This window comes from Lissotriton helveticus, chromosome 3_2, assembly GCF_964261635.1.
Source record: "Lissotriton helveticus chromosome 3_2, aLisHel1.1, whole genome shotgun sequence".
In the NCBI taxonomy this organism is placed as follows: domain Eukaryota; kingdom Metazoa; phylum Chordata; class Amphibia; order Caudata; family Salamandridae; genus Lissotriton; species Lissotriton helveticus.
The window spans coordinates 12,688,680-12,712,500 of record NC_136062.1 but is presented as its reverse complement, the minus strand read 5'-3'; the positions used below and the strand labels follow the sequence as shown (position 1 = coordinate 12,712,500).

Below are 23,821 nucleotides of genomic sequence, written 5' to 3'. Positions count from 1 at the left end.
TATCCAATGGGAGGTGGATAACATGGCTAAGAGCATTAGCTCGGTAATGCATGAATATCGCTGACTTTTCAGCGATATTAATGCATTGCGGCCGTTTTTTATCGCATTTGCGATAAACCTTGATAATAGCAAGGTTTATCTGCGATAATTTCTGACGATGCTTAGCGGTAAAAGATTCGTTGCTAAGCATCGTTAGGGATAAATATCGCTTAACTTTGGTAATATGCCCCAACGTCTGTTAACGTTCGATTCGAAGGAAATCAGGAAGTGTTGAAAAACATTGTCTGCGCCATCTTGCCTTTTTTCAAATGCCACACTTTTGTCGTGCACGGCAGCCATTTTAGATGACTTGACCAGACCCACTCTCTGCACGCTGTCGATCCTTAGCATGGCTCCCCATCCTCGCAAGCATCTCCCCCAGGCACTGGTCACCCCCGCTCTCTGTCTTATGCATGGGCAATAAACCTCCCCCCATCTGCGCTGCTCTTCCCTGAGAATCACACCCTGTGCCCGCCCGACACCTCCCTTTCGCCCTATTCACTACCGCACCCTCTGACACTCCTCTTCCTCTGTGTCCGATTGTCCAGGCCGGTCCCAGGCTATCAGCTAGCCTTGCAGATTAGTTTATGGCCCCAGCTGTAAAGAATCACCCCTCTTCAAAGGAGTTATAGTAGATCAAGGCCCACACCCGATGAGATCCGTCACACCACACGCGTTCCTACTATCTGAAAACCATCCTGTATTGTGATTGGGGAGGGGACCGAGCCTGAAGCGGAAGATTCCAGGGATGACTCTTTGTACATCAAAGTTTTTACAATTATGTGTCACATTAAAAATATATAGCACTCCAACAAAGTAGTAGGATTATAAAACTTTAATAACTTATAAATATATACAACAAAACAAAAACAGTAAAAACATTTAAACATTTTTAGGGAAAAAGAAGGAACAATGGTCAGTAGCGGTCGGTTGTGCGAATAGTCCCAAGGCAGCACAACGTCCAGATTTCTGGACGGCACCCAGGTGATGTTGCCTGGGTGCCGCACTGATTTGGGTATCCGGCGTGGGGCGTCCCGGGGGGTGGGTCGTCAGTAGCGGTCTGTTGTGCGAATAGTTCCAAGGCAGCAGAACGCGCTGAAATGTGGATGGCACCAAGGTGATGTCCAGTAAGTTGCCGCCCTCCGAATAACGGCGTGGGGCGCCCCGGGGGGGGGGGAGGCGGCGTGAACGGGCCTCCCCAGGTGGAGCCTCGTCTGCTGTAGTGGGGCGCCCCTTTACCGTTTCAGTTGCCATTCCGTCCGCTTTTGGTCCACTGTGTCAAAATCCGCAATTCAGCTGAGTTGCGCCCACTCTTGCGGTGCAGCGATAGGCGGCTGTCACAGGACTCTCAAAATGGCGGCAGGCTCTTTCCTTTTTGGGCGTGGTCCACTGAAATGGCCCTTGGACACCTTGGAAATCGGACGCTTGTCTGCTAGGTCTTGGACCCCATTCTCGAAAGCGTCCCCTCCGCCTTGAGGATTCTACAAAAGTCTTGGGGGCCCCCGACTCCTGCAGGCTTCCGGTGGGGAGCGGCTGCCATGATTGCTCGCGGAATGACCACGACGGAGCCACGAGATGGTGGTGCTTTCATGCTGACGCCAGCTTCAGTCTGAAACATCCAGAAACAAGGTGGGGCTTTCATCGTTTGGGAAAAAAAAAAAGTTTTCATCCAATGAAAAGTGTTGTTTTTAGGTCATATGATCAAGCCTTCCATCATTAGGAAACCAAAAGTAAAATGAACCAATGAAAAGTTTTATAAACAAGTCACATGACCTGTTATGCGGCATAGGGTATAAAAAGCGTAGAAAATCCGTTGGCACGTGAGGCGGCGTCAGTAGCGGACCGATGTGCGAATAGGCCGAAGGCAGCACAACGCGCCAAGATCCGGATGGCACCGAGGTGGTGTCCAGCAAGTTGTCGCACTGGTGTGGCCATCCTACAATGCTGAAAGTCGGCGTGGGGCGCCCCGTTGGCCTGTGAGATGGCGGCAGTAGCGGACCGATGTGCGAATGGGGCCAAAGGCAGCGCAACAATATTTTCTGAATAGAAGACACCACAAGGCGCTGAGATGCCAAGATCCGGATGGCACCGAGGTGGTGTCTAGCACGTTGTCGCACTGGTGTGGCCATCCTACAATGCTGAAAGTCGGCGTGGGGTGCCCCGTTGGCCTGTGAGATGGCGGCAGTAGCGGACCGATGTGCGAATGGGGCCAAAGGCAGCGCAACCATATTTTCTGAATAGAAGACACCACAAGGCGCTGAGATGCCAAGATCCGGATGGCACCGAGGTGGTGTCTAGCAAGTTGCCGCACTGGTGTGGCCATCCTACAATGCTGAAAGTCGGCGTGGGGCGCCCCGTTGGCCTGTGAGATGGCGTCAGTAGCGGACCGATGTGCGAATGGGGCCAAAGGCAGCGCAACAATATTTTCGGAATAGAAGACACCACAAGGCGCTGAGATTCGGTTAGCACCGAGGTGGTGTCTAGCAAGCTATGCAGCTGAGTTGCGTGCGCACTTGCGGCGAATAGGTCGAAGGCAGCACAACAATGTTTTCTGAATAGAAGACACCACAAGGCGCTGAGATTCGGTAGGCACCGAGGTGGTGTCTAGCAAGTTGCCGTACTGGTGTGGCCATCCTACAATCCTGCTCCGAATAACGGCGTGGGGTGCTCGAAGGGGGGGGGGAGGCGGCGTGAACGGGCCTTCCTAGGTGGAGGCTCGTCTGCTGTAGTGGGGTGCCCCTTTACCGTTTCAGTTGCCATTCAGCTGAGTTTCGGCCGCTCTTGATGCTACAGCGACAGGCGGCTGCAACAGGACTCTCAAAATGGCGGCCTGTTCTTTGGATTTGGGCCTGGTCCACTAAAATGGCCCTGGGACACCTTAGAACTCGGACGCTCGAATTTTTTTTCCTTTCCTCTACATGCAAAAAAAGTTAAATGCCCGGTACGTTACACGCTTCATCTGCCACGATGTACTCTCCAGAGGAACCGAAAAAAAATATAGTTATGGTAACTATACCATGCATCGTCATATGGAGAGGTGGCACCGATTAATTATAGTGCTGCATAAAAGAGAGATTTGGAGGAGAACCCCCGACCTGCCAGTACATTCATCAAAGGTGGCACTGACAGCATCAGAGGCAAGGGAAACGGTCCCACATATTTAGAAGAACTTTGGAAAGATTAAAATGACATGTTTAGATTGTGGCAAATTAATTTCATGTGGACAGATGAGTGTTACTCTAATAAATACAGCATATGAACATCATCATAGTCGATGGTTGGTAGAGACATTTTGACTATATCCTGGACCTGCCCGTCCTCGCCCAAAATGGCGCCGGAATAAATGGGACTCGTAACTCCTTGTTGTGTACTGGTTGCACAACCTTGATATCACGAGATACGTATGCAGTTTTGAAGCACATGGCGGGCGGGGACGAGAATAGATTGAATATTTCGATATCCCTTTTGATATTAAGTTCTGATGTGTTATTGATTACTGTACTATTGAAAGTTCGAATTAACGTCACCCATGGTACTTGCCCGCAAATGTATATCTAGATAATTTTATTGTAACTGGCCCTGTCGTATTTTAATTATAAAATGTACGTCCACCGATTCCGCAACTGTTAGACACTTTAGTTCTTGCAACCTAATGGCCCGCCCGTTACGTTCCTCTACAGTGTAAATGTCTACTCATCATATACGATTACAGTTTGCTCCGTGGCCGGCCCACGTGGTTATAGGCCCGTATTTGTATAATGACATTTTCACAATAAAGGTTTTTAAAAGAAAACATGGTAGTAGTATATACATTGGTAAAGTTTTTAATAATAGTCAATGTTTTAGAATCAGTAAAAGGCAAGTGAAATAAAGCAGACCAATTACATGAAGGGTAAAAGGTATAATACGCAGGAACGCAGTAAAGATAAATGGTCAAGGGCTGTTGTGTTTTCTACTCCTACAACATAAAGTGATCGATAAGAATCTCATATTCAGGCGTATCGGCGACTAAGACAGCAGGCCGACCCTCTTTTGCTCAACGGCTCCGTCATGGGACGAAGAAACGCCCTTTTTCTCGAAAAAGGAATATATTTTACTTGCAGGACAGTTGTAAATTTTCCGGGAAAGTACATTAGCCTGGAACATTATAACATATATTTAAGAAAAAATAATGTTCGAAAGTAATAAAAAGCGTAATTTTTAGGTCATATGACCAAGCCTTTCATCATTAGAATAAGAAAAGTAAAATGAACCAATGAAAAGTTTTATTAACAAGTCACATGACCTGTTATGCTTACGTTACGCACTGCGCGTCGCGCCCCGGATCACTTCCGGATGCGCTAACGCGGCGCGTCATATGACGCATTACGCGACAACGCAGGTCCAGAATATAGTCAAAATGTCTCCACCAACCAGCGGTCGGAACACAACCCCTTTCAGCAGGCTAAATAGTTCTGTTAAATGACAACAGAAGGGACAGGCAACAAGAACCATCAGTCAAAGAGGGGAGGGCTAGTTCTTCTCTACCGGGTCACGTTGGGGCGCTACCGGAACTGATGGAATTGGTAGTCTACAGTGTTTCTGGATGTTTCAGACTGAAGCTGGCGTTAGCATGAGAGCACCACCATTTCGTAGCTCCGTCGTGGCCATTCCACGAGCAATAATGCTAGCCGCTCCCCACCAGAAGCCTGCGGGAGTCGGGGGCCCCCAAGACTTTTGTAGAATCTTCAAGGCTGAGGGGACGCTTTCGAGAATGGAGCCCAGTCTCTAGCAGACAAGCGTCCGAGTTCCAAGGTGTCGCAGGGCAATTTTAGTGGACCACTCCCAAATCTGAAGAGCCGGCCGCCATTTTGAGAGTACTGTGGCAGCCGGCTATCGCTGCACCGCAAGAGCGGGAGCAACTCAACTACATGGTGAGCGAGACGCTGTAGTCGAAAGAGCGGGCGGTAAACAGCTGAATAGCGGAAGAGGCACAGTGTAGCAAAAGCGGGCGGAATGGCAACTGAAATGGTAAAGGGGCGCCCCACTACAGCGTGTCTTTAGGTGAAACGGATTGTGGGACAAGGTCAAGAATGGAAGAGTTACCAAAAGGCAAAAAGTTCCGCTTGATCCCGGGAGCCGGCCACCTATGTCGGGGGCGATCTCAGGCTACACCAGGAGAACACGACTTGGGGAGGGAGCCGGAGCCAAGCGCCCCCTCCGAGTCCGCGCCATCACACCGTCCCTCGGGGGCCTCCGTCAAGCGGTTCAGGGTGGCACCGCATTACATTGTTCACAAATGCAGTCACGTCCTCAAACAGCCCCCACTTTACTTTGAGAATAGTGAAGCTGAAGCAAGTGCAAATAGGCTTCAGACAGTGTTACAAGTACTCCTCAAAACTTTGAACCATCAGAGTGCATGAGTTTCATGCTCGATCGATTGAGCTAGCCGGATCGGGCAACAAAAAGTATAAAATAGTTATGTAAATAGTTTTTTAATAAAATGTTTTACCCTGTTACTTTGCTGGTGTGTTGTATATATTTGTAATATTTGCATAGAGTTTATCGTTATTTTGGGCGGGGTGGGTGGCGGAGCCGAGCTGTATTGCAGCCATCATGGTGTGGAGTTCAGTTCATCTCAATAGTTTCGTGTTTGTCATGAGGGGTTGTTCCTAATGTTTCTATTTTAGCGAGGTCAAAAAGAGATCCCATTAGTGGCCTACTGATTTTGCTCGATTCCTTTTGTTTTTTTACACGATTTTTCGCTATCTGCAAAGACTAAACAGAGTATTGCGACTCTGTGCTTGTTTGTAAATAGAGAATGAACCAAAGAGAACCAATTCTAAAACAGTAAATGCTTGGATAACAATCAATCAAATGGAGAGAGAAGCAGGCACGACGGATTACAACGGGGGCAAAGGCCTGCGTTAACTACCCTTCACTATCTGCAAAGAGAGAGTACTCCTAATAGAAATGAGGGGGAGGGGGGGCAGCATTCAAAGCAGATCAGTGTGCATAAACACGAAAATGTTTTTACTTACCACGTACTTGACATTCGACAGCTTATGATATTTGCTATTAAAAAACCATTGAAATTCACTGAAAAAACCATAGGTTAGAGACCATATATAGTTAGGAATTAGCATTTAAAAAACCTTGAAAATTCACTGAAAAAACCATAGGTTATAGACCATATATAGTTAGGGATTAGCATTTAAAAAACCTTATTTTACTCACACAAAACCATTGAAATTCCATATATAGTTAGTTGCACTAACTATATATCGCGCACCCACAATCCACTGCTGATGATGTCACATATTACATCATTCATGACATGGTCAGTGACATCACTGATGACATCACTGATGACATCTCAAATGACATCACTGATGACATCACTGTTGACATCTCAAATGACATCACTGATGACATCTCAAATGACATCACTGATGACATCTCAAATGACATCACTGATGACATCACTGATGACATCTCATTTGACATCAATGACCACATCACTGATGATATCATTCATGTGACAATACAATGCATCTCCTCACACTTTAATATAACCTCTGTTACACCCAGTGTTAAATACAGAGTATAATTTTTGAAACCATTGACACACCAATACTAGTTACTACATACGCACTCAGTGATTCCTATGTTTACACACACATTCACTCATTTACCCATACAATCATTCATACATACAATCACTCATCTTTACAACACTATCATATGCACTCATACACCTATACAGACTCTCACACTCTGTCACTCATCCATGGAGTTACTCACACACCTAGTCAGTCCTGTAAATAATAAATCACACTTCCATTTTCTAATCTATACAGTTAAACATAGAGCACCTTACATTTTGAAACATATACTAACACATACTTACTCTCTTATACAATCATTGATACAAGTACACATTGATCTGCACAGAGTCACACACCTCCCAGCCAGCCACACACACACTCAGTCTCCCATACAAATACTTGGGCAATCAATCAATAACCCATATAGTTACTCATATAGCTACTGACCAACACATGCAGCAGTTTACAGAACAACAGACATAATGATGCACAAATTAAGACAGTTTAGTCACTAACCCATGCACTCAGTGAGACACATTTAATCACTCACTCATACAGTCAGTCACGCACCTACTAAATCCTTCATCCAGACACTTCTACATCTACTCATTCTTCAATATGTAAAACATATTTAAACTTTACAGAAACACACAGTCACTGGATGATGTCATCAGTGATGTCATTTGAGATGTCATCAGTGATGTCATCAATGATGTCACTGACCATGTCATGAATGATGTAATATGTGACATCATCAGCAGTGGATTGCGGGTGCGCGATATATAGTTAGTGCAACTAACTATATATGGAATTTCAATGGTTTTGTGTGAGTAAAATAAGGTTTTTTAAATGCTAATCCCTAACTATATATGGTCTATAACCTATGGTTTTTTCAGTGTATATATACATATATATATACATACACATATATACACATACATACACCTATATATACACATACACACACATATATACTCTTAATAGCCGTTCTCGTGATGATTGGCTCCCACATCCAGCATTAGGGTATAGCAATCAAGAGGGGCGTGGTGAAGATGGTGGCGACGATGGACGTGTGAGCTCCATGTTGGGTCCAACACTTATCCGGTACTTGCATACCCCAGCATGTCACTTCTGTAGTGGGATCACTGGGGTGCCTCCTGGACACAACTGCAACCCTCCTGCTGGTGCACTTGGGTGGGGAAGTAGCACCGGGCACGCTGACCGACCTGACCCTGCTGGGCCGGAGATGGAGGTCTCCTCTGTGAGACGGCCATGAGCGGAGGTATGAGCGGTGATGACTGCTTACCTGAGTGGTGAGCAGTGAAGACCAAGAGCACCGAATCATGGCCCGTGCTAGGGCTGCGGACCATGGATCGGTGAGGCGCCGCTGTCATCAGGAACCTGAGGGTTGTGCGACAGGCTCCTTTAAGGGCAGTCATGGATCCCCCTGTGATGAGGCCCGGAGATGACTAGCTGCCTCGTGATTTGGGGACAGTAGCCAATATTTGAGGGTGCAGACCCCCTTGTGGGTCCCTGTGGGTGTAGTGTGCACTCCATTCATCTGCCACGGAGCAGCGAGAGGTGTCGAGGGACTTTCACTGCAGGACGTGGCACTACATTTCCATGCCCCTAATGAGTGGGGGCACCTGCAATGGCTGTTTCTGCCTGCAAGGAGGACCCTCAGAGGCTGTGGCCTGACTCCTGGGCCATTAGAACATTAGCTAAGGATGCGCAGACTTCGGCGATCACCAACCAGTGCATATGTCCTTCCCAGCTGACACTACTTCAATCCCCTTTGAGGACAGGGAGCCAGGAACAAGCAACAGCCACCACTGCACCACCAATACCTTGAGGTCACCACAGGTGAGGTGCACAGTGACTGCCCCCTCATGGGCAGGCGTGCCCCCGGGGAAGGGCACCATCACCAATCCCACTGAAGCATGTGTCACTGCACTGTGACTCCACATTGGAGACTGCATACCTTCTCTCCCCAGCACGCTGGCCCTGAAATCCCGGGTGGGAGCAATCCGCGCATGCTTTTGGCCCCTTCCTGGTGGGCGGCCAGCTGTCCTGCTTAACAACAAAGAGTAAAACCGATAGACTGGAATGAGATCTGGGTAAAGAAGTTTAAACCGACAATCTCGCAACCGGTATTAATGAGGAAGGTAAATTAATCAGTATGTATGCGACATTACTAGGGGATGAAATTAGGGAGACTCATTGTTCGTTGTAAAATTTGCTCAAGGCATCATATATTTTGCATAAGAAGAAACAGTTGTATCAGCACTGTAGGCAAAATTTGCAAAAAACAAACCAAAATAACATTGTGCACTATGTGCCTGTGACACTTGAAAGTGAATGGCGCAGGTGACAAGTGAAAGGAACAACAGAAGGCGCAACGTGACAAGGTGACTAATATGTACAGGAAAATATGGTTCATATATATTTTTTACAATGATTGGTCATGTTATTAAAGACATTTTTGAATGAACCATAGTTGAAAAAGCGCCATAAATTGCGCTTGCAATGTCGGCGGCGTTTCGATCCTTAATTATTTAGGATCATCTTCAGGACTGGGTTGCCGTGTTGTAAGTGCTGTCTAAGTGCTGTATAAGGGAGCAGGGTGAAGGGTGCAAAAAGGGCACTGGAAAAACTAGGTGAGGAGGCATACCTGGAAGGTAGCAGGCGATGAAATTTGGGCAAGTATGACTTGCCCAGAATAGGTGGCAATAATAATCATGGTGAGGGGTCATGTTGAGTTAAAGGAAAGGTGAGAGAAGGCCAGGAATGGCCCATGTCAGGTTAAGAGGAGAGGGGTAACGATCTTACCCAGGGAGGAGTGCAAGAATAGAAGGCGTCACCAAAGCGAAATAAGGTCCAGGCGGTATGTAGGAATCTGAGTGGAAAACGTGAGTTGGCTGGGACAGGTAGGGGTGCCCAGGATGGGCAAGGCACCTAGAAGACAGGGCACAAAGTGATCAGACTGACCATTGATGTTAACGGCATGGTGAAACTAGGAGGGGGTACAGGGTGAGGCCTAAATTACCTAGCCAAGGCTGGAGCGCTGCACAGATTGCGGAGAAGCCGTGGACAGGGTGAGGAGCCCCGAACCGATATCAGCGTGAGAATGAAGCTGTCCGTTAAGTGCACCCTAACAACGGGGAACCCGGGAAAGAGTCAGGGTCTGGGAGTCCAGTGAAAGACCAGAAGATGGGTGATAGGCCCAGGATCCCCGGTTGGCTGAGGTAGGTACTTTAGGCAAAGTAGAGGCCCGCGTTCCAACGTCATGGAAAGGAAGGCCACCTTCTTAGATGGCCTCGCTCACCCCCTCTGTAGCTTGGCACGAGCAGTCAAGGCTATCTTCAAGGTAAATGTGTAAAGTATTTGTAGCCACGCTCACAATAACCCAATGATGACACACAAATAGACTCCACACAAGCTTTATAAAAAAAAAAAATAAAAAAAAAAAAAAGAGTATAAACTTTATGTAAAAAGATATACGATAAGAACACACAATATAAATCCAACATGCGGCCGATCAATGCAAGCCATCTGAACATGTGGGGAAGACTGAATTAACACTAGCGGTTTTATACCCGTCAACCTAGGGATTACAGTAGTGCCTGGAGAAGGTACAAGTGGAGCTTCTTGTGCTAAACCGCAGAGCCGAGGACACCAAAAGCAGGTCAAGGTGTAACACTGTTTCTGGAGGAATGGCTGGTACAGAATGTTCTAGATGGCAAAGTTCTGAACTTCTTCTTGATTGAGAGGGCCCAGCGGCCACGGGCCGGCCCCCTCCCCCAAGGGTGCCCCTTCGACCCATTATAGCACGCCTCCTCAACTACAGAGACTGCTACCTGATCCTGCAATGCTTCCACACCAAGGGCCCCCGGTCCCACAAACACACTTGGATTTCGGCTTACCCGTACTTTACCATGGAAGTTCAATGCTGCCGGGGATCATGTACCCGGGTCAAGCAGCACCTCCGGGACCTGAACCTTAAGTATGCACTGTTTCTCCACCAAGCTTTGTGTCATTGAGGGGGACAAGATACCTCGTTCAATCTCAAGAGGACGTCTGGACCTGGCTCCAATTAAAGGACCTGCTGCCACCGATACCCCCCTGGAATCCTCAGTGGATGGCTGGCTGGTGCCAAAGCTGCGATGTCACAGATGTTGACCTCCTAGACTGCCTTGCACTAAAGAACAAGCGGCAGAGGAGCAGTCCCGAGCAGTGGCAGAGGCTTTGCTCTACAGCACAAAGTCTTTTGCCCCCTTACAGGACATCCGGTCCTCATCGACGGGGGAACAGAAGATACTTTCACCCCAGGGGTTCGACTCTCCCATTTGGTATCTGCCGCTGTTGCATCAGGCAACATGCCACACTGACTCAACCCCATGGAATGATGAGGCAATCACACAAATAGGTGACTTATACCATGATGGCACCCTAATGTCTTTTCAAGAAATGACCAGGACCTATGGATTGATCGTTGGGCAGATTCTAGCCTATGGAGCTGTGAGGCAGGTGGTCTGTGAGACATGGGGTGCAGGGTGGTCAAGCTGCCACATCCCAGGCTGTGACTGTATTGCCCTCCACACCACTACACACAATCATGCTGTGGGGGCGCACCATAGGTGGGAGGCAGTGCTACAATATCCACTCCGACACCCCCCCAATGTAAATTACAAAACTCCGACTTCATCCACATGGTGTGGACGTGTGCGTCACTGGCGCATTGGTGGTCTGAGGACACCGCTATAGTAGCAGAATTATCCACACACCCTCTCACCCCCACCTCTGAATTTTGCCAATCGGGACTGCGACCCCAGATAAAGGGTGACAAGCAACTGCACCGCTTTATTGATCTGGCCTTTGTCTTGTTTAAGCGCAACAAAAATCAAGGCTTGGAAATTTCCAGTCCCCCCTCCCCTCCAGAGGTCCGGGCGTGGCTCAGAGAGCTACTGACTTCGACCAGAGCCAGAAGGCACTCTCAGACTACTCAGTATGAGGAGTGACGCAACACAGAGCGACTGCTGGGAAACCCATTTGCTAGCGGTTGAAGCAAAAACAGATGACCTGCCACCCTGAACATGTGGCGCTGCACTCACACTCATGATACACAAGCTCGTGATGGCTAGATGTATTTGCCAACATCCCACCCACACTATAGCTTGTCAACCCATCCAGTAGCTCTAACACATTCCGCTCCCCCCCACCCTCCTGCATGCACCACAACCCAATCGCATGTCCCTCCTAGAATAATCCAGAGGCCTCTCTAGTGCTTTTCTGGGGCACGCTTGGCAAACACTGGAGACGCAGGCACGACATCCTTGAGCAGTTCCATATATGCTTGCTAACATGATACACTGGCCTTTGTTGCGTGCTCGAGATGTGTGAGCACTGGCTCTGAAAGTCGTAATCCGTCACCAAGGTATCGTAGAGCACTCAAATTGACATACTTTTTACCTTATTATTTTGGTGTGTTTCACCTTCTCTCTCATATTCGCCAATTCTAACCCCCATACCCAGTTTGTTGAATTGATTGAAGGTTGCATGGTATATCCTACAATTCCTTTTGTGATATAGATGATGGCTTTGACAGGTTCCTCCTTGTTACTTAATTTGAAATTACGTTGTTTAAAATTACACCAACCAGAAAATTACTCTGATATTTGCTGTAATTCGCCAACTGTGTCACCAATAAACAGATGACATAAAAAATAATAGCAATCAAAAGATTTTGCCTATCGTTCTATTAAACACTTTAATCTAATTAGATAATTTTGAGTGGTGGAATTTAAGATTAGTAAGCATATGAGGTTAGAAATGTTACCTAAAATAAATTGTAACTATTCGATGCTTTAAATTTTAACTTTTAAGTCTATTTATTTACCAATATAAAAAATAAAAAAAAGTCAAAATTACAATCTCCGTTTATAAGAAAAAAGACTAGCTTGTTTTGGTCCCAACAACAGAAGCTCATAATTTAATTTGGTAGGAATTTGTAATAACTTGTCCTTCATTTTGAAAGGCAAAGCTTTAATCAAGAATCAGTTACTCCAAGAAGCAAAAAAAGGAAATGGCTGGTTTAATGCAGAATATCCGAAACCTAGGAGTAAAGTCAATTTTGCAAAATGCAAACTTCTCAATGTCATGAACTCTCATTGGGTGGAGAAGTGGAACATTTTGAAAAGTTACCATTGGGATCTTTTCTACAAGAACATTCAACATTACAATTCCTGCGGAGAATAAATTAGGTTAGTTCCCCAAGAACGATGGTGTAATTAGATCTCTACTTTATATAACAAAGGACAGTGTCAGTTTTAGTTGGAACGGAGACACGAAAGAAAGTGCAGCCCTGATCCAGGTCTACTCCAGTAGCAGACAACAATTGGACCCTTGCTTAAATGATTGGGAACTTAAAACATTTGTAGGTGGGAGAGCAAGATCGCCTTCTTTAAAAGTGTGCCTTATTTAAAAATGATTACGTATGATGAAGGCCGCTGGAATTATGCAATTGTGTGGTCGTTGAGTTTTTTGCATAATAGATTTGCCGCATTTGCCACTTAATTCATCGTCTGCTGCATAATCTTCAGATTAAAAATAAATTGTTTCTAGCTCAAATGCATCAAGTGTTACTAAAAACTAAGCATGGGCGGATTTTACGAATTGGCAATCCGCGAACTTGCGTATTTACGGACTCGCAATCCGCAAAATCCGCGAACTCTCGCAAATTTGCGTTTTTTTTTTATGTTCGCAAGGATTTCTGCCAGTTCGCGAGGGTTCTGTACCAGTTCGCAATTGCGAACTTACTTGTCGGCTCGCAACGGCCGCGACTATGTTGTTTCTACATCTGGTTCATCATCACAGGTTCACAGCACCCTCTGTTTCACCACTGCCACCCTCTGGTACACTTATGCCACCCTCTGGTACATCACTGCCACCCTCTGGTTGGTTTATCACTGTAGATTATGGGGGTGAAAAAAAGCAAGCACACCTGCCCTGCTTCAACTGACATGAATTAATTTGGGGTTGATTAATGTGTCACTGAATTTAAACTTCCAGTCTGGCTGGCACCTGCTTCCTTATCTGTAATTTGCTGAACTCTGAAGGGGCCCCTCAGGAAGCACTACAGGGAATGGTTACTAATGATAAGATTGAACTTTTGCACCTGCTGAGTGCTTTCAGTTTTGTCTGTAATTGCTTTCTGTTGCAGTGTAATTTTTTTAACAGGACCTTTGTTGTATACTTGTAGCTATTCTCTGAGCCTGCTATGAGGGTCAGAGCAGGGTCATAGAATAGTTGCAAGTAGGCAAATGAACTCTGAAGCGGCCCCTCAGGAAGCACTACAGGGAATGGTTACTAATGATAAGATTGAACTTTTGCACCTGCTGAGTGCTTTCAGTATTGCAAAAATCCAAATATCCAGCAGCATCCACAAAAGTAATCCTTCCAGGTCAAGATCCAAATCAAAGTGACCAGCACATGAAGAAAGCACTGGGAGGTGCCTGGTGGACAGGAACAGGAAGTTGGAGACTGTGGGGCACTTCCTTCCTCCCACCCCCACCCCCCAAAATGGACTCCTTGCAAAGAAAAAGTGCAGGCAAATGTCAACCTGAGGAGTTATTCTGATAAAAATCATAATTTTCAAGGTTTATGCTGCCTGCTGGTGGATTTCTTGTGCGAAATTGCAAATTTTGCAATCTCGCAATTGCGAGATTGTTGCTGCCCGCCGCATCTACGTGTTCGCAAGTATTTACTCCCGCGAAATTGTATAGTATTCTAGTTGGCAAGCAAAAAATCCGCTTCGCACGGATTTTACGAATTTTCGGCAAGTTCGCTAAAGTTCGCGGATTGCGAATTTACCGAAAATACGCCAAATCCACGAGCGGAACGGATTTTACGCCCATGCTTACTAAAAACACAGCGACACGTCATGCTGCGCAGAGGAAGAACCTTTGCAAATGTTGACTGGGCACTTTTCTGTTGCTTATTGCGGAATTAAACTGGTACTAATGATCTGTACTAATGATGTGCATCAATGCCCAGACAGTGTTAACAAGTGTAAAAATGAGAAATTAATGAAGTAATAAAGTCATAAAATGTGCCGCACTATGCTGTACAATTTGCCTTTTCTTGCCACCCAAGACATTTTGGCCCTCCCCTGCCACATAATTCCAATGGACTCCTGTCTATTGAAGCCACACTACTTAACTCCTTTTTTAGGTGGGTCATAACTCATGGCACAGGCTCCGATTCTCTGAGGGAGGTCATTCTAAAACCACTTCTAAAGAAGGGAGATCGAATAGATCCAGCTAACTACAGATTCATTTCTTGCCATATACTACATCATACTTTTTGCCAGAACAGTAGTAAAATGTCTACAAAGTTGGTTATATAGCTTGAATTTAATGCTCAGGGAACTAGAACGGTTCAAACCATAATATTTGACCATTACTTTGTTCTTTAGGTTCTAGCTGGAAAAGCGATTCACACAGCTGGCAATCTCTGCTGTTGGTTTGTGGATCTACGTGCAGATTTTGGCCTTGTTGAGCATGATTTGCTACCGCAACTCCTCACTCCAATAACCACTCAGGAGATAGATATATATATATATATATATATATATATATATATATATATATATATATATATATATATATATATATATGGGACTACAAGTGGTTTGAGTTGAACATTTGCACTTAACAAGCAGCGCAAACCGAGGCGCAAAGCACGGCGGTTACAGGAAGAAAAGAAGGGGAATGGGCAACCAAAACTCGGAGTAAACAGTAACCCAGCCACTAATACTGTTATAAATTTGACTTATGTAGATTTGAATGTGGCGGAAATGCAGCTTTTGGCATTAGGATTCTCAGTTTGCCCTAAAACAGTTTTCAAGCATGTACAATCTAGTGTTGATGTATTCAAATTTATTAGAAAATTAAAGCTATTTGTTTTATAAGCTAAATAATGCAAATCAAAGAGCTTTATCTATCAATGCTGAAAACCAACCGAGCTTACGGTTCCAAGTCTCTGATGTCCCCGTTTTGAGAACCATCAATGCACTAGCAGGCTCTTTAGATGATGTGCCTTCTAATACTCAAGAGGAACTCCAGAGTATGGGTAACACTAACACTAGGGCAGCTCTAACCCCTTTTCGTCCACCTTCTAAAATTATCCCCATGATGGCAAGGGATTCCATCGATATATTTGGGGATTGCATTATTGAAGACCTTAAAGTTCTTAACAAAACATAGGCAGTATGTAGAATAACAATATTCTCACCTTATGAAGATATTCTGTGATAAGAACATAATTGTGAATAAGGCAGACAAGGGTGGGAATATTGTTATTTGGCCGCATCTAGCATATATGGAGGGAGCTCTGAAGCATTTAAGTGACGCATGTTGCTATAGGAAAGCGTCCTTCATTGAATTAACAAAGGTTAAAGAGCAGGTTTTCAAAGATTTTGCTCAATGGAAATGTGAGGGTTTAATTAGTAAAGAACACCACAACTTTTTGAGAACTGAACATCCCATTACCCCAACTCTTTATTTAATTCCAGGCCATCCAATAATCTCCGCCCAAGGAGGTTTATTGGACTCCAGGTCTAACTATTCAGATTTTTTCTCCACGGCTACGTTGAAAATCTTCCCTCATATATTAGGGATACAAGCCATTTTTTTGAGAAATTGCGAAAGGTTACTTGGGAGGACAACAATTACTTTATAGTGATGGATAGTTATTCTCTCTATACAAGTATAAACCATCAGGACGGTTTAAATGCCATAGGTCATTTCCTTTCTGATAGAGAAGTGTGTTTTTATCAGCACAATAAAATGTTGTTAAGGATGACATAAATGAACACGTCATTAAATGGTGGAGATTTATCGATGACGTATTTGTGATATGGAAAGGTACAAAAGATTCAGCACTGAAATTTGTAGCTGACATCTATGACAACACCCTGAATCTACTGTTTACGGCTAATGTTAGCAATCTCAAAGTGGAGTTTTTAGATGTGGAAATGTATGTGGAGGCCAATACCATACACACAAAGTTGCATAGAAAGGTCACTGCTGGCAACTCTATATTGCATGCCAGTAGTGCCCATCCGAGACACCTGATCAGGAGTATCCCTTATGGGGAAGTTTTTAAGAATCAAAAGGATTTGCAGCAATAAGAAAGATCTGGAAATATGTCTTTCTGAATCAGTGGATAGTTTTAAAGCTCGAAGTTACAGTTTGAAAGATTTGCAGACTGCACTTTCTAAAATACAGGATCAGGCTCATCAGCTAGAAACAGCTAGCGAGGCTAATACACAACTGGAAACTTCATCACAGTGTGATAGCAAAAAGTCGATGGTTAGACTTATCACCACATATAGTAGGCAAGAGAAGCAAGTTAGAAAGATAGTCAACAAACATTGGGCCATTCTTAAACAGACATTACCCTAGCCCCTGAGTTGGATACTTATCCGACCATTACTTTCAGAAGAGCGCCCTCTATGAGGGATGCTCTGGTTAGAACCAGTCCGGAAGTGAATTAGACTAGTAATTGGTTGACCAACAGAAAAGGGTTTTGCAAATGTAGCTTGTGTAGGGCCTGTAAGTTTGGGAAAAATAAGTATGAGATTGCTGATGCTTTCTCTTCTACACTGTATAAAATCCGGGGCTTGTATTCGTGTAAGACTGATCATGTAGTCTATGTGCTCAAATGTACGTGTCAACTTCAGTATGTGGGCAGTACAAAACTCCCTGTGTTTAACCGTATTTTACAGCACTTCCGGGTGATGGTTAATTCGGATTCTTCATATCCGGTCGTCCGTCACTTCAAATTAGTGAATCAAAACAATCTCAATGACCTATGTTAGTTTTGTGATTGATGCAGTGCCCAAATCAATATGGGGAACAAGGGGTGGTGATGGACAGAGTCTCTGAATTAAGCAGAATACTCTCACCCAGTCAAGAGATCAGGGCTAGATCCAACAACGTTTTTTAGCTCATTGCACCATCCCAGTTTCAGAACCTGGCTGTATGCAAATTAGTCTGTCCCTGGCCCAGTGCATCATGGGAACAGGGCAGACCAGACTACAAAAGCCAATTCTTACAAGCTGGGTAAGAGTGGTCTGCTTAATTCAGACACTCTGTTCATCACCACCCCCTTTTCTGAATCGTTTTTGGCCACTATAGGTGTGGCAGGGTATACTCAGACATGAGTCCCTTGCTCACTGCTCCATCAGGATTCAAGCAAGCCGGGCCGAAGACGCCTGAAGTGGCAGAAACCGGTCCCCGGAAGCTTGTCTCCTTTCTGGTGAAGAATTGGCTTGGTAGTTTGGTCTGCCCTGTTCCCATGATGCACTGGGCCAGGGACAGACTAATTTGCATATAGCCAGGTTCTGAGCTGGGATGGGGCAGTGAGCTAAATAACGGTGATGGATCAAGTTCTGATCTTTGGACTGGGTAAGAGTGGTCTGCTTAATTCAGACACTCTGTTCATCACCACCCCCTTTTCTGAATCGTTTTTGGCCACTATAGGTGTGGCAGGGTATACTCAGACATGAGTCCCTTGCTCACTGCTCCATCAGGATTCAAGCAAGCCGGGCCGAAGATGCCTGAAATGGCAGAAACCGGTCCCCGGAAGCTTGTCTCCTTTCTGGTGAAGAATTGGCTTGGTAGTTTGGTCTGCCCTGTTCCCATGATGCACTGGGCCAGGGACAGACTAATTTGCATATAGCCAGGTTCTGAGCTGGGATGGGGCAGTGAGCTAAATAACGGTGATGGATCAAGCCCTGATCTTTGGACTGGGTAAGAGTGGTCTGCTTAATTCAGACACTCTGTTCATCACCACCCCCTTTTCTGAATCGTTTTTGGCCACTATAGGTGTGGCAGGGTATACTCAGACATGAGTCCCTTGCTCACTGCTCCATCAGGATTCAAGCAAGCCGGGCAGAAGACGCCTGAAATGGCAGAAACCGGTCCCCGGAAGCTTGTCTCCTTTCTGGTGAAGAATTGGCTTGGTAGTTTGGTCTGCCCTGTTCCCATGATGCACTGGGCCAGGGACAGACTAATTTGCATATAGCCAGGTTCTGAGCTGGGATGGGGCAGTGAGCTAAATAACGGTGATGGATCAAGCCCTGATCTTTGGACTGGGTAAGAGTGGTCTGCTTAATTCAGACACTCTGTTCATCACCACCCCCTTTTCTGAATCAAATCAATATGGGGAGGAGAAGATTTGTATAATTTTTTATAACAATTATCTAGAACCTTGAGAAAGATACATGTGTAAATATATTTATGTACATATATATATATATATATACATACATATATATATACATATATATATATATATATATATATATACATATATATATATATATATATATATATATATATTACCTACTGGCGGTCGCCAGTAGGTATATATAGTTAGGATTTTTTCTCTATGGGTTTTTTGAAAATTCTATGTCTAATAACTTTGGCGTTTGTGGACGGAATTGGCTGAAATTTTCAGGAAAATGGCACATTTTGTTTCTGAGCAGCCCCTGAAAATTGGGGGGGAAGGTTCGTCCAGGGGGGGTCGAGAAAAAAGGGGGGTCCCAAAACGTGTTTTTAACATTGAGTTTTCCATAGGGCGGTTGGCCTCACTTTTAGCCCGAACGGCTGAATGGATTTGCACGAAACTTGGCAAAATTGTAGGGACTGGTAGCCCGATGTGCCTTTTGTAGGTCTCAATATATGTGCTCCAGTGGATTTTGAGAAATTAACGTTTAAAAAAAGATATATATCTGTAACAGCGGACAGGGCAGCGCTCCAGTTCGCGTACTTTTCGCGCAACGGAGCTTTGTGAAGCGAAGCTGATTGGTTCTCCGGCGTCTGTCAACATTCCAAACAGTCCGTAGCGGCCGGCATCTTGTCTCTCAGTAGGATCGAGAGACAAGAGGAGGCGAAAGGGAAGGGGCAAATGACGATAAGGGGGCATAGTAGATCCTCCCTGACCTCTTAGGTTTGATGTACCATTTTGCCAAGTTTGGTGTAATTCCGTTCAGCCATTCAGGCTGTAGACGTATCTAAATGTCAATAATCGAACGGCTGAATGGATTTGCACGAAACTTGGCAAAATATTAGGGACTGGTAGCCCGATGTGCCTTTGCTAGGTCTCAATATATGTGCTCCAGTGGATTTTGAGAAATTAACGTTCAAAAAAAGATATATATCTGTAACAGCGCTCCGCTTCGCGTAGTTTTCGCGTTACGGAGCTTTGCGAAGCTGATTGGTTCTCCGGCGTCTGTCAACATTCCAAACAGTCCGTAGCGGCCGCCATCTTGTCTCTCGGTAGGATCGAGAGACAAGAGGAGGCCAAAGCGAAGGGGGAAATGACCATAAGGGGGCATAGTAGATCCTTCCTGACCTCTTAGGTTTGATGTACCATTTTGCCAAGTTTGGTGTAATTCCGTTCAGCCATTCAGGCTGTAGACGTATGTAAATGTCCTATGGAAAATTGCATGGGGAAAATACATTTGAAAGTGTTGAAATTTAGAACCAATTAAAATGTTACTTTGGTTTTGTATTTGTGTGTGATGAAAGTTAATTGGTTATGTATACATGTCAAATGAGAGGAAACCACAGCCATTTTGTGATACTACTGTCTGAGGTACATTTGTGAGGAATTTTTGGTGGTGAATTTCTGGTGTTTGATTTACACAGTACTAACACTTCTCCTACTTTTAAAAAGGTGAGTTGTTAATTTGTAAGGGGAACTATGTTGTACACTTGAAGATAATTTGAAAAATGTTTTCTGTTATTTATTTGCAGTCCTTCTGTTATACTAAATACTTGATAAAGTTAGTTTTATATTATGTATTACTAAAAACGATAAATGAAAGTGATAATTTTTTTCTGCAATTTACAGCAAGCAATTTCAAAATAAAATGGCTCACAATGAAGAGACCGTGGCAATTTCTTTTGAATTGTCCACTACATTGATTGAAATTGAGAGCACCAATAAGGAAATATTGTCACAAGGAGGAGATGACTTGAATGATTCCACTACATTGATTGAAATTGACAGCACCAATAATGAAATATTGTCACAAGGAGGAGATGACTTGAATGATTCCACTACATTGATTGAAATTGACAGCACCAATAATGAAATATTGTCACAAGGAGGAGATGACTTGAATGATTTTTTTGATCAATCTGTTGATGGCGAATTTATCGAATGTTTGGAGACCATAGAGTTACAAGAATCATCATTGCAGACTTTTCATGAGGAAATTGCTGATGAGGACATGTTACTAGTTCTTTCAAATTTAGAAAATTCTGAAGAATAAATTTATATTTAGAAATCAAAAATTGTTTGAGACATTATTCATTTTTATTTTTAATTTATGAGGTTGTAGCGAAGTGATTGTAGTATAAAATGAGACTTATAGTATAGAGTGCAACATTTTTATGTTACATGGTAAGTTTACTCATATTTACTTCCCTTCTGCCACTATATTATCTCCAATGTGTATTTGACATCTCTTCTTCATCTCCGGCCTCCTTTCTCTCACTGTGTGTCTCCGATGCATCGTATCGCTGCTATTTTGTGTAATTACAGAAGAGAGTAAAATAAAATAGTTCGGAACGTGAAAAGGGGGCAAAGTAGAGTACCCCTCACCCCCTAGGCCTTTTCAGGCGGTCCCAAAAGGATCAGTTTCTGCTTTCCTGAGAGATTATGGTATGAGTTCCATATACCACAATAATTTGCATTACAACATGCAAGATATCTATCTCCTATTACCAACTTTTGGAGATATTCGCGCTAAGCGCGAATATCTCTAAAAAGTAACACCTGCCCTGAGCAGTTCTTAGCCATGTTATCCAATGGGAGGTGGATAACATGGCTAAGAGCATTAGCTCGGTAATGCATGAATATCGCTGACTTTTTAGCGATATTCATGCATTGCGGCCGTTTATTATCGCATTTGCGATAAACCTTGATAATAGCAAGGTTTATCTTCGATAATTTCTGACGATGCTTAGCGGTAAAAAATTCGTTGGTAAGCATCGTTAGCGATAAATATCGCTTAACTTTGGTAATATGCACCAACGTCTGTTAACGTTCGATTGGAAGGAAATGAGGAAGTGTTGAAAAACATTGTTTGCGCCATCTTGCCTTTTTTGAAATGCCACACTTTTGTCGTGCACGGCAGCCATTTTAGATGCCTTGACCAGACCCACTCTCTGCACGCTGTCGATTCGTAGCATGGCTCCCCACCCTCGCAAGCATATGCCCCAGGCACTGGTCACCCCCGCTCTCTGTCTTATGCATGGGCAATAAACCTCCCCCCATCTGCGCTGCTCTTCCCTGAGAATCACACTCTGTGCCCGCCCGACACCTCCCTTTCGCCCTATTCACTACCGCACCCTCTGACACTCCTCTTCCTCTGTGTCCGATTGTCCAGGCTATCAGCTAGCCCTGCAGATGTAGTTTATGGCTCCAGCTGTAAAGAATCACCCCTCTTCAAAGGAGTTATAGTAGATCAAGGCCCACACCCGATGAGATCCGTCACACCACACGTGTTCCTACTATCTGAAAACCATCCTGTATTGTGATTGGGGAGGGGACCGAGCCTGAAGCGGAAGATTCCAGGAATGACTCTTTGTACATCAAAGTTTTTACAATTATGTGTCACATTAAAAATATATAGCACTCCAACAAAGTAGTAGGAATATAAAACTTTAATACCATATAAATATATACAACAAAACAAAAACAGTAAAAACATTTAAACAACGAAGAGACCGTGGCAATTTCTTTTGAATTCCTGATGAGGACATGTTACTAGTTCTTTCAAATTATGAAAATTCAGAAGATGTTGCCTGGGGGTGGGTCGTCAGTAGCAGTCTGTTGTGCGAATAGTTCCAAGGCAGCAGAACGAGCTGAAATCTAGATGGCACGAAAGTGATGTCTAGTAAGTTGCCGCCCAGCAAATAACGGCGTGGGGCGCCGCGGGGGTGAGTGAGTCCAGTAGGCACCACAGCTATTCTTACCGGCATTGCAGAATTACTGCTGGGGACAATGCCTGTGCTGTAGCAGGGTCACAGCAGAAACAAAAAGGATTCTGTTGAAGATGTTGTTGGTTTTCAATTTGAAAACAGTTCTGGTGTCAACTGCTATGCTAATGTAGTGGTTAATGTTTTGTTTTCTCTAGAAAATGTAAAAGAGGGGGAGGCAGTCCAAAGTTCCGTTAAAAGGGCAAAGGAAAGGATCGGTGGTTTGAACTATCAGTCAAAAAGGGGAGGGGGTGCAACAATTTTTCCTACCGGGTCACACTGTGCTTTCACCGGAACTGAGGTCTGCAGGATTCTAGTAATTCAAAGTGAGGCTGGCGCCAGCATGGGAGCGCCGACGTCCCGCGGATACAGTTTCGTCACTCCACGGGCGATCATGGCAGTCATTCCCCATCGGGGGTCGGAGACTCCCGCGGCTCCTCTAGAATCTTCAAGGTCGTGGAGGACTACGGTGGTGGAGTGAACCAGTGACCGGGCCATTTCTTTATGCTGGGCCCGCTCTTGCCAGGTCGACCGCCATTTTGATAGTTCGGTAGCTACTGGCGATCGCGGGTCAAATGAGCGGACAGGCTCCACCCTGCCGGGCGAGACGTTGCAGCATGGCCACAGTGGAAGACCCCTTTTCCGGGCGCCTGGAGCGCTGAGGGTGCAGCTGGGAAGCCTCCACCTGGGGAGGCGGGAGAGGCCTGTTCGCACCGTCTCTCCCTCCCAGTGCACCCCACGGCGTCTCGCTTGAGATTTGTTATGGCCGGACCAGGCGATGAGGACGAGGGGGGGGGGGTCGGAGGCATGTGCAAGACATCCCCCCCCAGTGTTGTCGCAGCCATTATTCAAGAAAGAAGAAGTGTCCCGTCCGTCTTCGGGCCGGGCTTCCGGTGGATGTCGGCCGGACGCCCCTGGCTCTGGCCCCATGAACGGGTTCCTTGGTTTATCGGCTGCAGCCGGATCCCGTCGGCCTCGGCCCCCCCGACCGTTGGTGGCCGGACCGGAAGAGCATGTGGCGGGACTACCTGAAACTGTCAAGGGCCACCGCGGACGGACTGGGAGAGAGAGGGGAGGGTCGAGGAGATATTCCCCCCCTGCAACTCTTCAGCGTTGTAAAGGCAATCCCCTGGCCGGGTC

The 23,821-nt window shown here is 45.2% G+C and overlaps 1 protein-coding gene across 2 annotated transcripts in view; it reads right to left on the bottom strand.

The window, feature by feature from the left end:
• The window catches only part of HOMER2 (homer scaffold protein 2), a 697,936-nt gene that overhangs the window by 180,044 nt on the left and 494,071 nt on the right, over positions 1–23,821 (bottom strand). The window lies entirely within an intron of this gene.